This window comes from Ranitomeya variabilis, chromosome 5 (assembly GCF_051348905.1).
Source record: "Ranitomeya variabilis isolate aRanVar5 chromosome 5, aRanVar5.hap1, whole genome shotgun sequence".
Lineage (NCBI taxonomy): Eukaryota > Metazoa > Chordata > Amphibia > Anura > Dendrobatidae > Ranitomeya > Ranitomeya variabilis.
The window spans coordinates 121,196,437-121,210,687 of record NC_135236.1 but is presented as its reverse complement, the minus strand read 5'-3'; the positions used below and the strand labels follow the sequence as shown (position 1 = coordinate 121,210,687).

General features: G+C 42.1%; 1 protein-coding gene across 1 annotated transcript in view; it reads right to left on the bottom strand.

Moving 5' to 3' along the window:
• The window catches only part of ADRA1A (adrenoceptor alpha 1A), a 234,300-nt gene extending 230,508 nt beyond the window's left edge, over positions 1-3,792 (bottom strand). The window contains exon 1 of the mRNA XM_077263152.1: positions 3,573-3,792. The gene's annotated coding sequence lies outside the window, so the exon portion shown is untranslated. The remainder of the gene's footprint in view (positions 1-3,572) is intronic.
• Between the last annotated feature and the right edge of the window lie 10,459 nt (positions 3,793-14,251).

The window sequence follows — 14,251 nt, the reverse complement described above, 5'->3', positions numbered from 1 at the left end:
TCATTTGGAGATTTAGATGGAAACCATAAAGTGCTCAGCGTAAAGCGCCGGATAACTGTGATCCCAAACGCTATGTAAAATGTTCCCAATAAAAGCTTCAACTCAATCCACAAAAAAAGCAAGTTCCCACTCAGGTCTGTCATCTGTTAACTGAAATATAGTGAATTATGGCCTGCCAAATTTAAATGCCCCCTCCCTTCTGAGCCCTACACAGTACACAGCAGGGCACATTTATAAGATTATTTCAGCACAGGAACATTTTTTTTTAAAACACATCCAATTGTGGAAATTAATTCCACATTTTAACTTTTGATTAAAATGTACTTTTGTTAGTGGGAAAACCCCCTTTAAGGGGTTATAGATGTATAGATGATAGTCTCTGTGGCCTTTCAGAAAAGCTGTGAATATACTGACCGACCATGTGACACTTAGTTTGCACACAGGTGGACTTCCTTTCACTAAACATGTGATTTATGAATGTAATTACTTACACCAACATTTTTTAATTGCTTCATAGGAAAAGGGGTGAATACATATGCACCTGCCAGTTTTTAGTTATTTGATCCCATAAATATAATTTATTCCTATATTTTTCTCACTCCACTTCACCAACTTTAGACTATTTAGTGCTGATGCATCACACACAAATCGGATTACAAACATATTTAAACACAGGTTGTAATGTAGCAAAGCCGATAGGGGTGAATACTTTCACACGCCACTGTAAAGGACACTACTTTATCCCACAAGATCAATCTGACAGATATGTATGAAATGCTTCACGACGTATCAATTAGTCCCGTAAAATGACATTTTCTGCAGAATTGCATCAAACACAGGTTTGTTCCATGACTTAATTTGTGCTCTGACTGTGGACAGACAACCTGTGGCTGCAATGCTCAGAGTTGGGGTCTGACAAGAGCTAGACAGTTGAAGCCTGCAGACCCCGCTATAAACTACAGTCACCTGTAACCACCATCTCCATTATTTTCAACCGTTATAATTACTTTTATAGACAAGTCATCATTATAGAAAGATAAAACTATTACACTTCCTTAACTATCACAGAATACAGAAGAAACAATTCCCTGACAAACCCACCTAAGACTATAATATTACAGAGTAGAGAACGGTTAATATAAAGTGAACAGACCTTTTACATGGCAAATCACAAAAGCCTGCAATGTTTTCATTACAGTGGTTATGGCAGATTTCATGGTTATTTTTATGTTAGTATTACTACACACGGAATATTACATTACAGCCCCGATATGTCTGCACGGCCAGCAGATGTGGATTAATGTTAACAAATTTAAAGTAATGCACTGCAGCTGCAATAAAGGTATTGCTGCATATACAGTATATGGAAATATACTTGGGGAACAGAAGGACTTGGGTGTTCTGGTTACACGTAAGCTAAACAGCAGTGCTCAATGTCAGGCAGCAGCCGCAAAAGCAAACAAGATTTTAGGGTGTATAAAAAGAGAGATAAAATCCCAAGATCCCAACATATTATTACCCCATTATAAATCACTGGTGAGGCCACATCTAGAATACGGGATCCAGTTTTGGGCTCCACATTTTAAAAATGGGTATTATAAAATTAGAGTCAGTTCAAAGGTGGCAGCTAGATTATTACAAGGGATGAAATGCCTCTCATAGAGGAAAGGTTGGAAAAGTTGGGCCTAGAAAAAAAGACGCCTCTTTTTTGCCAGAAGACTGGCTCATGATTTATTCCTTCCAAGGACCTTTCAAAGGACCAAGGGGGCACTCATTATGTGTGGAGGAAAGACGATCCTGGCAGCTAAATAGGAAAGGGTTCTTTACAGTCAGACTGTGGAATGGCAGGCACTGTAACATCATTTATTAAGGGGCTGGATGCTTTTCTCACAACAAATTGCATCGTGGGATATAATTAATGTAGCGATAGCAAATGTATGACTGGTGGAGAAAGGTGGAACTTGGTGGACCCACTTTTATCTTTCTTAACCTATGTACCTGTGTAAGGCTATGGATGAGAAACATGGAAGGGTTTGGCCAATCTATCAGTATATGAGTAGTTGCCCCCGCTTTAGGCGCTCGTCCTTTATAGTCTTACTCTATACAAGTTTCCATACATGGTGCTAAACTATCCCGATGTTTAACGTAGGATCCGTAAAGCTGCCATTCACAATATTACCCCTTATTATATACAACGGCAACAAACACAGAGCAAAACAGCGGAGACGTACATGTAGCAGAGCCGAGTTAGACTTTTTTGAACACCTGATTAATCCACAGGACAGTAGGTAAAACCTCCAGACGTAGTGAGACATCACACACTGATCCATCTAACAGGAGACGTTGGTAGAACCCATCGCTTCGCTAATGAAGCCTTTTATTAAATGATATCTCATTACCATAAAATGTTGAGTTTTGCCAAGTCTGTATTTATTATTCAGAAGACTCATCATCTATAAAATGAAGCTGACCACACGGGATAAAGTGTAGCAATATTTATCCACAATGGTAATTCAGCAATCACCATTTACAAGACAATGGTTTAGAGCAGGGGTGGACATAACCTGGGTGCAGCCGGCACAGCCACACAGGGGACCATGGGGGGTATGGCCACCTTCAAAGAAAGACATTTCCATTCTGATGAATTAGTGGACAATATAGTATTCTAGCACAGGGGTCCTCCTCTGTAAGTGGCTCAGAATAAGGGGGTCCTGATCTATCACACACAGTACACATGGGTTTGATACCTACAGTCAGTGATGCCAGATGAGTTCTGTTACCTTTCAGCCTGATGCCACATTCTCCTCTCTGCTTGGGAACTATCAGTTCTATTAAACCTGATGGATCCTTATGGCATATATGAGGCCGGTAATAGTGCCACTGCCCACCCAACAGCAGGGTACCACCATGTACTCAGCTATTTCCTAATAATGAGTTCTGTGTACCATGGTGACCCCCACACTGGACACGCAGCACATTGCTTCATCACATCTAGACACATTATAGCCCCAATATATGATGTCCTATCACTGAATCGGCTGCTCACATACTTGTTTCAATAATATTCGGATTAATAGATTAATTCATCATCAAACATATTTTAAATTCTTATTTATTTATTTTTTTTTTCCCACTGCTATCATGTCATGTATTTGGCAATGTCGTGCCCAATGAGCCGCGGAGGCACACGGTGGCTATTTATGGGGTGACGAGTTATTCGGGGAGGATCGGCTGCTGTATGATATATATACATTAAATATACATACTGTATATATATGTATATATATATATATATATATATATAGATAGATATATATATATATGTATGTATTGGCTATGCCCCTCATCGGAATTACAGAGCTGTAGTCAGAATTACCTAGACAGACAATTAGTCAGTAACCCTAATGAGGATGGTAGGCAGAAAACAGGCAAGAAATACTAAAATTCCACCAAATCAATGAGTATATACAACATGACCATGCAGACACTTTGCCGAGGGGTCTGACTTGTCTTGGCTCAATCTCTGTGTTCTTCAATGTGCCAATAATCAATAAGTGGAGTCGGTCACTCACCTTGTCAGCAGCCTGAGGTGACCTGCTCCTTGTCAGGCTGCCAGTGCTGAGCAGCATCCCTGCAGGCCGCCTGGCACATGCTCCCCTGTGGCAGGACTCTGCCGGCTCCTCACATTAACACCCGCATTGTGCGACGGCAACTTTACTCATCTGTTCATGTAGCAGAAGGAGAGGAAGCGCGCAGCCTGACTGCTACCGTACTGCACCGAGTACAGGAGCACTCCCGGCCGCCTGGCTGCGCTCAGCTCCTGCTGGAGACGCTAGGGGGGTCTGATCTCTTTAAATGAAGGCAAGACCATTTCACAGGAGCTGAGGCAACCAGTGGCTTCTTGTAGACAACTCTATGGGCATGATGTTATTTTATGTACACTCTGATGCCTAGTATTTCCTGCAAACTTGGCTACTAGAACTTTATTATAGACAGTATGACTGGCTGACTATACGGATGTCATAGACTGTGGAAAAATATTTAGAATTGGGAGACTCCATTCTAAATATTTTTCTATCTACTGGCTTAACACAGTACGAAGATATATAGACTGTGGAGTTAAGGTTCTGCTGGGACGTTGATTGCAAAGAAACAGACGAAGTTACCTTTATGCGTAACATTTTAAGTTTGGTACAGTTAGTTACCCTATAGGCCTCATTCAGACGTCAGTGATTTACTCCTACGAGTCTGGTCAGTTTTCCACTGATGATAAAAAAATAAAAAAAGTTTCTCCACCTTTTATCAGTGAAAAATGGACAGCGCACTGATGGCATCCGAGGGATGTTAGATTTTTTCACAACCCAAAGACTTTAATTGCCGAGTTTGATCCAACGCTCGAATCAATATCGGCCATGTCTCCATGACTGTGCTCGGGACACTGAGCAAAATCACGGACATGTGAACAGTCCCATACACTATCACAGGCACCCGTGCCATCCATGAAAAACACAAATACAGTGATAGATATGTGTAAAACTGAAGTGTGAATGAGCCCTTAGACTGCATTCACACATCACTGCCATGCTGCATTTTATATTTACACATTTTTTTTTTAGAAATACAATATCTATTATCTATCTACCTAACTCATATCTATTATTTCTATCTATCTATCTATCTATCTATCTATCTATCTATGTATCTATCTATCTATTATCTGTTTATCTATTATCTATCTTTCATCTATCTATATCTATCTATCTATCATCTATCTATTATCCATCTATTTATTATCTGTCTGTCTATCTATCTATAATAATAATAATCTTTATTTATATAGCGCCAACATATTCCGCAGCGCTTTACAGTTTAACAGTTTCAAACACAACAGTCATAAGTAACAACGTTAACAATAATACAATAATTAGAGCAAAATAAGACGACCCTGCCCATGAGAGCTTACAATCTATAATGAGGTGGGGGAGATACAAAGTACAGGTGTGTATTTACAACGATGGTCCAGCCATCTTCAGGGGGTGGTGGATAGATGGAGATAGTGAATGGGCTACACACACACACACACACACTTACTTTGATTAGGGAACGTAATAGGCTGCTCTGAACAAATGTGTTTTGAGTGAGCGCCTTATACTGTGAACGTTGCGGATGGTCCTAATTTCTTGGGGTAGAGCATTCCAGAGGATTGGCGCAACGCAGGAGAAGTCTTGGAGTCGGGAGTGGGAGTTGGGAAAGTCGAGTGAGGGAGAGGCCAATTAATAGAGCGTTACAGTAGTCCAAGCAGGAGTGGATCAGGGCAAAAGTGAGGGGTTTTGTTGTCTCCATGGTGAGAAAAGGGCGGATTCTAGAGATGTTCTTTAGGTGTAAGCAGCAAGAGGGGGCAAAAGATTGTATATGGGAGGTGAAGGAGAGATCGGAGTCACACATAACACCCAGACAGTGCACCTGTTGCCGGGGTGTAATTATGGTGCCACCCACGGAGAGGGAAATGTCAGATTTAGGGAGGTTAGTAGATGGCGAGAGCAGAAGAAGTTCAGTTTTGGAGAGGTTGAGTTTCAGATAGAGGGTGGACATGATGTCGGAGACTGCGGACAGACAGTCACTGGCATTCTGTAGTACAGCGGGAGTAAGGTCGGGATGACGTGTATAGTTGTGTGTCATCGGCATAAAGATGGTACTGAAAGCCAAATCTGCTGATGGTCTGTCCAATTGGGGCTGTGTAGAGAGAGAAGGGGGCCAAGGACTGAGCCCTGAGGTACCCCAACAGTGAGAGGAAGAGGAGATGAAGTGGAGCCAGCAAACAAAACACTGAAGGAGCGGTCAGAAAAATAGGAAGAGAACCAGGAGAGAGCAGTGTCCTTTAGGCCTAGTGACTGGAGCCTAGAGAGTAGGAGAGGGTGGTCAACAGTATTGAAAGCTGCAGAAAGGTTGAGAAGAATTAGCAGAGAGTGGTCACTGTTACATTTTGCTGTCAGAAGGTCATTGGTCACCTTGATGAGTGCAGTTTCTGTCAAATGTAGGGGACGGAAGCCGGACTGTGAAGGGTCTAGGAGGGAGTGAGTGGAGAGGTAACGGGTAAGGCGGGAGTAAACCAGGTGCTGCAAGAGTTTAGAGATGAAGGGGAGATTGGAGACTGGCCTGTAGTTTGTGCAGGATGGGTCGAGAGTGGGTTTCTTTAATAAGGGAGTAATGATAGAGTGTTTGAAGGAGGAGGGGAAAATGCCGGAGGAGAGGGAGAGATTTAAGATTGTAGTTAGGTGAGTTGTGACGACTGGAGAGAGAGAGACAGGAGGAGATGTGAGGGAATGGGGTCAGTAGTGCATGTAGTCAGATGAGAAGAGGAGAGGAGCCTGGAGACTTCTTCTTCTGTGATGGGATCAAATGTGGGAGTCACGGCACCTAGTGGCTGGGAGCACATTTCCTGAGGGATATTATCTATTTTCTCTATAAAATGGGAGGCCAGGTCATCAGCACAAATGTCTGTGATAGGGGCTTGTGCTTTCAGTCTGAGGAGGGAGTGAAAGGTGTCAAAAAGTTTCTTGGGGTTGTTGGATAGTGAGGATATTAGGGTGGTGAAGTAGGTCTGTTTGGCGAGGTGAAGGGCAGAGTTATAGGTTTTTAACATAAATTTGAAGTGGATGAAGTGCGGCGCCCCAGGGTCCTGGTCGTCGCAGTGGTATTACTTTCCTCTCTGGGAGAGTGATGCTACGTTTGGAGGCAAAGAAGGATAACTGCATCCAGGTATCACAAACATGCAACACATTTCACACTTCAGGCCACGAGCATGAAGGAAGTCCTAGAAAAGGAGAGGATACCAGAGGGGGACCAGCCCTGCACAGGCTGCCTCCTTCTGAGGCACAGAATCCCGGTGGCCGGAACACCGAGGAAGTAAGGACCTTTATGCTTTGCTCCAGAGACCGGCAGGACAGCTAATTGCAAGTTACCTGTCCTTTCTACACCCAGGAGGCATGGTGGCAACCCTCGGAGGCTGGGACGTGCTAGAGTCCCTATAAACAGCCTCAAGCCACCAGTCATATGGGTATTGTCCTATCCGACTAAGGGGGACAGAGAGAAAGACATCACATCTGTGAGACCCTTATGTGAAGCCATAGGCAGTAAGGGACTACACCACTGCAGTGCAAGGGAAGGCTACTGATTTCCACCTGGACAAGGGGACTCTGGACTTGCCCTGTGATCAGGTGCCCTGGACTGTGGATGCTGAATTCTTCAGTAAAGGTAAAGAGACTGCAACCTTGTGTCCTCATTCTTCTCTGTGCCTCTCACCATCCACCATCTACACACCGGGAAGCCCTAGGGACATACTTTACCTGTGGGAAGGTATACCATCTAGCTGCCATAACATCACCCCAGAGAACCCCTTAAAGCAGCGTCGGTCACCCTGACCGAATACCACAGGTGGCGTCACGAACACAAACTCTATCCCTTTAAAGACCTTTCCCTTTTACACAGACATCCCAGGGCCACAGACCGGGTCAGCCACCGTGACATCCCCCTGTGAACCGCAGGACCCGGTAACGAGTACCCCACGGCCCCATGGGGGCGCTCCAGAAGTGTTCTGGTGTGCGAGTTTTCCTTCATAAGTGTTCAGCACTTCTAGAGCATCGCTGGAGAAATTGAGTTTGCGATATGAGCCAGTGCTGTTTTACTCTGTGCTTGGTGGTTCTGAGGGTGAGGGGCGCTACTTGTTCAAGGGTGCTTCTAAGAGTGTCGTTGTAGTGTTGTACAGCCAGATCAGGACAGGAAAAAGAGGAGATTGGGGACAGTGATGAGTGTAGGGAGTCTGAAAGTGTATGAGGGTTAATGGTTTGTGGTAGGTAGGAGTGTGCTGGAGTGGGCAAGGATTTGTGAGTGTGAAGGAGAGAATGTTGTGGTCAGAGAGGGGAAGCGGTGAGTTTTCTAGGTAGGAGATTGAACAGAGTCGGACAAAGACCAGGTCAAGGGTGTTATCATCTTTGTGTGTCTCAGAAGCTGAGAGCTCTGAGAGGATGAGAGAAGTGGTTAGTGATAGAAGCTGGGACGCAGATGTGGAAGTGGGGCTGTTAATGGGGATGTTGAAGTCTCCCAGGATAAGGGTTGGGAGTTCTGAGGATATGAAGTGTGGCAGCCAGGCAGAGAAATGGTTAAGAGAGTGGGTAGGTGAGCCTGGAGGCCGGTATATGACTGCTACTCTGAGGGAGAGGGGACGGAAGAGCCTGATGGTGTGGACCTCAAAAGAAGGGAATTAGAGTGATGGAACTGGGGGAATGACCTGGATAGTGCATTGTGGGGACAAGAGTATGCCTCATCTATCTATCTATCTATCTATCTATCTATCTATCTATCTATCTATCTATTATCTGTCTATCTATCTTTCTATCTATCTATCATCTAGTTATCATCTCTCTATCTATTATCTGTCTATCTATTGTCTATCTATCTGTCTGTTATCTATCTATCATCTATCAATCTAGCTATCTATTAATTATCTATCTGTCATCTATATCTATCTATCTATTATCTATCATCTGTCTATCTATTTATCATCTAGTTATCCTTTATCTATCTATTGTCTATCTATCTGTCTATTATCTATCTATCATCTATCTATTATCATCTATCTAGCTATCTATTATCTATCTGTCATATCTATCTATCTATCTATCTATCTATCTATCTATCTATCTATCTATCTATCTATCTATCTATCATCTATCTATTATCTATCTATCTATCTATCTATCTATCTATCTATCTATCTATCTATCTATCTATCTATCACATGTAAAATGGAAGGCAGCACTCCAAAATTTCCAAATAGAAAAGTGGATTTATTTAAAACCAACATGGCGTGGCGATATTTTGGCTCACAATGAGCCTTTTTCAAGCTTAAAATGACTTTACAGCACAAATATTTTCTTGTACAGAAAGGATATGTGCACACGAAATCTTTTTCAGGCTTAAAAAAATGAATGAATGTAAGAAAGACTCGCTGTTCATATGTTCAGTCTTTTGAACTTCTTCAGGTTCCTAAAGACGACAAGAGGTTAAAACAAGTGACCGGCCCATTCTTCAGGCAACTTCATGTTTATTCACAAGTGTATTTAATGCAAGTTAAAAAAAGCCAGCAGCCAAAAATGTGGCAAAATTAAAAAAAAAAAACAACAACAAGTGTTTTGATGCGCTTTCCTTCTGAAAAACTGGCTGGGTTCGCACATGTCTAAAAGACATTGTGTGCAGATATCCCAATGCAGAACACACTATGGTGTTTACCATTATAAAAGTAATGTTTATTACAGAGAAAGGAAACAATTGCATTAACTATTCTAAAAAAAATCCTTCCCCGTAATCTTTACCTCTTTATCCATGTTGGCTACACTAGCCTACCTTCCAGCATAACTTGCTGATCGATAAGGCTATGTTCCCACAATGAGCTTTCGACGCTGCAGAATTGCTGCCCCATTTCAGCTCCTATTATTTACATTTGGCTACTTGCATTCTCTCATTGCGTATTTGTACTTTTTTATCATGTGTTTTTATCGCGTTTTTGATGCTGGAGTTTTTGTCTCTTGTTGGTGAGTCATGCTTTATTTAACTTTAACAAAACTCTATTGATAAACTTAGGTGCGGAAAACATTTTTAATGCGTTCCCGACATGGAGACGCTATAAAAACCCATGTATGTTTTTCACCTTTGGATTATCCGTATCTAATGCAAGTCTATGGGAATAATCTGCACAGAAAACTCAGCATAACCGCAAGAGAAATTGACATTCTGCAAATTTGAAACAAGCATTGAAGATCGGTTTACGTTAAAAATAAAAACACAGTGGCTCGAGATTTCTAGAAATCCCATCCACTTTCGTGAAACTGTAAGACGTTGCGTTTTTGACTCAGCAAAAATACGCAGCTTCAAAAACGCACCAAAAGCGCATCACAGGAACGTAGCCTAAGGGTTCGACTGCACAAACCTCGCTGACCATAATAATAAGCTCTGATATACCCCACTGGAAGAGAATAATAGGGCATTTTATTCATTGTCTGTAGGACTGCTAGAGAAGGCTGAGTATGGCACTCGGCTAATTTAGACAGTTCCATAAGCAAGGAATGGAGGAAAGATGTGCATGTGTATCATAGAATCATAGAATATTAGAGTTAGAAGTGACCTCCAGGGTCATCGTGACCAAAGCAGGCTTCACTAAACCATCTCAGACTGATGTCTGTCAGCCTCTGCTTGAAGACTTCCATTGAAGGAGAACTCACCACCTCTCGAGGCAGCCTGTTCCACTCATTGATGACCCTCACTGACAAAATGTTTTTTCTAATATCTAATCTGTACCTTCTCCTTTTCCACTACTAGATTATGATGAGGCATTTAAAAACACCTTTTCTTGGAATCCTGTGAATACGTGATAACTTGCAAAATAGAGAATAACCCATAGGACGTATAACTTAAACGAGTGCTAACCAATGTTAAACTATGGGGCAGTGCAGATCTGCGTTTTTTTCTCATGCCAATTGAGCATGAGAAAAAAATGGCGGCATGCTACGAGTGGCTCTGCAAATCAAATCACATGCACTCATTCCAGCTTAGAACTAGAAGTGTGTGTAAAACATCGGACTGCACTTAGACGATATCTGAGTGCAGTCCGATATCCACAGACTCTGACAATGGAGAAGATGAAGAGAAAACCATTTTGACTTTGTGTCAAATTCATGAATCACTTGCGCAATTTTAAAGAATTTGGCACCAAACATAGCTACTAATACCACAAGACAAAAATGGAAAGTGACATAAATACAAGAGCAAATGATGAATCAGTGCAAGTAATTGTAAAATCGTGTCACTTTTTTTGCCAATGTCATTAGTAAATCTTCCCCAGAGTGTCTACTACAGTCTATTTTTACCTCTACTTGCTATACAATGAATGTAAAATCTCATTATAGATCAGACCCAGACACATCTTCCTTTTGCATAGTTAAGATTTTCTGCAAACCTGCTGGACATCTATTCACATGCTTCAATGCATAATTTTTTCATTAGGATTTGGCTTTGTCCCAATACATTTTTACTGATGCAGCTTCATACAGCAATGTATATCATCTGTCTTTTACTAGCCTTCTAATAATATTGATTAACCATGGTTTTGATGTAAGATGGTTACTCCACACTTAAGCATTACTAGATTAATGCTGCCCGACCCACTAACTTTTACTCTGAAACAATTTGACTTTTTCAGAGAAAACTATGGGTCCAATCTGGTTTTGGGCATTGTTCACACGAGCCTTAAAGAAGAGGTGCTGGAGTCTTCATGGGTGTGGAGTGCCTGATGAGTGGTGTGCGCCTCCATGTGCTGTGCCAGAAATTTCACTTCTGTAAGGTACTGGAGTGGGATTTCTGATGTAGGGAATGGCATAGCTCATCATGAAATAGACAAACTGTGGTGTCCTACTCCTGCCGCACCATTGTCCTGCCCCAGCTCCAGCAATCAAAGCTTGAAGAAACTGGAGTGAAAATGCTAAAAGTTGCAAAATTTTGATACAACTCTGAGTTGCACCTAAATTTTATAACTTCTCAAAGCTTTTACGCCAGAATTCTGGTGTTAAAGCTGTGATGAATTGGACCTTTTGTTTGAAAAGCCTTCTCCTTCGCCTTCTCCATGATGGACAACATGTCTGTTCATAGGGAGAGATCTGTCAGTCAATTGGAGGGTGGTGGATGCCTTTTCAAACCATGTTTTCTCTGAAAAGATGAATTGTTTCAGAGAAGAACATGCCTGTCTGCAGTCGTGCCCTCGGGCTCTGATTCATGCTGTCCGCATTTTGGGAAGCATGAATCTGATGACAGACTGTCGCTAATTACATTTACCGTATGTAAAGAGAAAATAGACTCATCTATAGAAATATAGGTGAAAAGGAGAGATAAATGCTAATAGTCTCACTAATGAAAAAGAAAACCACTTGTGTTTGCTGTTTTTTCTTTTGCTCTTTTGTCGCCTCCTTTTATTTTTGGATAATATGACTGCAGTGGCAGTAACAGTGAAATTGGTGCAATATGTCACAGCACTAAACACAATGCAACGTGAAGGGAATCATTTTCCTAGTTGCTGCAATGAACTAAGTAAATGCACAGCTATTTACTCAAGAGTTTATGTAGATAAATCTACATTTATAGAGAGGTTGTAATTTGTGGTAATGTTGTAGTGTCACTGATGGGACAACTTCTTTTAAGAAAAAAGGAATGCTATGGAATTTCAGCTTTGAGTCTAGCATTATTGTGTATAGATCTGGGCTATAATACAGTCTATTACTCAGGTAAGATGTCCTACAAAGGTTCACAGGACTGTCTAATAATTATAATTGTATTAGGTCTAGAGATGGGCAGACACCTGGATGTTCGGGTCCGGCTGGCTTGGCCGAACAGTTACAAAAAGTTCGGGTTCGGGTACCAGAACAGTACCCGGACCCGAATCCGAACCCAGACCGTGAATGGGGGGCCCAAACATCCAGTGTGCATGACAGTGTGGCAAACACCACTTCTGATTGGCAGTGAAATCATCCCCGCCGGTCAGAGAGCCGCAGTTCTCATGCTGTCAGAAGACAGCGTGAGTGCTTAGCTGTGATTGGAGGTATAAAGTTTATCTCCAGTCACTAGCGTCAGCTGATGGGACTACAGCTCCCATCATCCGACGCCTGCTGCTGCTAATAACAGAGAGAAGTGGGCCTTAGAGCATTTCTTAAAAATATATAGAAATTTTATTAAGACAATTCAAAAAACATAGTCATATTATCATAGAGACAACTATATGCAAAAAGAATCAGGGTGTAAATGACATCTAAGTGCCACGTACGCAAAACAGTTGGTCAGGTTGTATGACAAAAAACAGAAAGTAATACAAATATGCACATGTACTCCCACAACAGATAGCCACATATAGAGTATACTATTAAAAAATGTGGTAATAACCGTTGGTAATTCCTATTCAACAATTAATACATAGACCCAAGATATAAGATAACCTTATAATCCAGATAAACATACGGGTCAAAGTAATACAGAAGGAATTATTACAAAAGCCAAAGATCACATATTATAAAGTTAGGCCAATACTGAGGGGATTGTACCAACATATCAATCCATAGATGACACACAGTTTGTTATATCATATATAATAAAGGGAAGAGAATACCCATGGTGCACCAACCTGAATGCGTAGCGTGGAAAAGTGGACCCCAACACACATTTCGCAATGTTGCTTCCTCGGGGGATCCGCAGCGTTTTTCTGTGCGGAATTTTACCAAATCTGCAAAAGATTGCTCAAGCAATGTTAATCAATAGGAACCCAGAATTGGTGTGCACATGCTTCGGAAAATTCCTTCCTGATTCTCAGCATTTTATTTTCCACACCATGTCAATTCTTTTTGCAGCTCTGCAGTGTTTCTGCATTCATTCACTTACATTGTGTCAGCCAAATCCACAGCCAAATAACAGGTGTAAACAAATTTGCAGATTTGTGTGCCAAAAACGCTGCAGAAAGGAAGGAGAAATGTGTGGGTGGAGAATATGTGCGTGGGAGGAGAATATATGTGTGGGCGGAGAATATGTGTGTGTCTTTCTGTGTCTGTCTGCAAGTGTCTGACTGCAGGTGTCTGTGTGTGTGTAGCCAGGCACCGTCTGATGGGACTACTACTCCCATCCGGCTATGTCTGCTATCACATATAACAACATGACAACGTGACAACATGAGCCGATGATGGAACAGTAGTCCCATCATCCAGCGACTGCGTTCAATTGTAAAACAAAAAAAAAACATTCATACTCACCAAACACGTAATCCCCGACTCCCGTGTCTCCTGCAGCAAAAAGAAAATAATAAACCACCTGTCCCCCATAGTCTAGGTAATCCAGATTGTCCCAGGATGATCTCACATGTAGTACAGTCACATCTGGAGATGTGACTGCTCTTCCCGGCCTCTGGTGATACACTGACAGGAAATAATCGCTCCTGCAGTGTATCACTGCGCTACCGTGTGAGTTCTCACGCAGCGCTGCCGTAAGTGAGAGCATGAACTCCAGTGAACTCACAGTGATACAATGCAGGAGCGATTACCTCCTGTCAGTGTATCGCTGGAGGCCGGGTAGAGCAGTCACATCTCCCGATGTGACAGTTCTACACATGAGATCGCCGTGGGACACTTGGTAAATGGACTTTGTCGGACAGGGAGTATTTATGTTG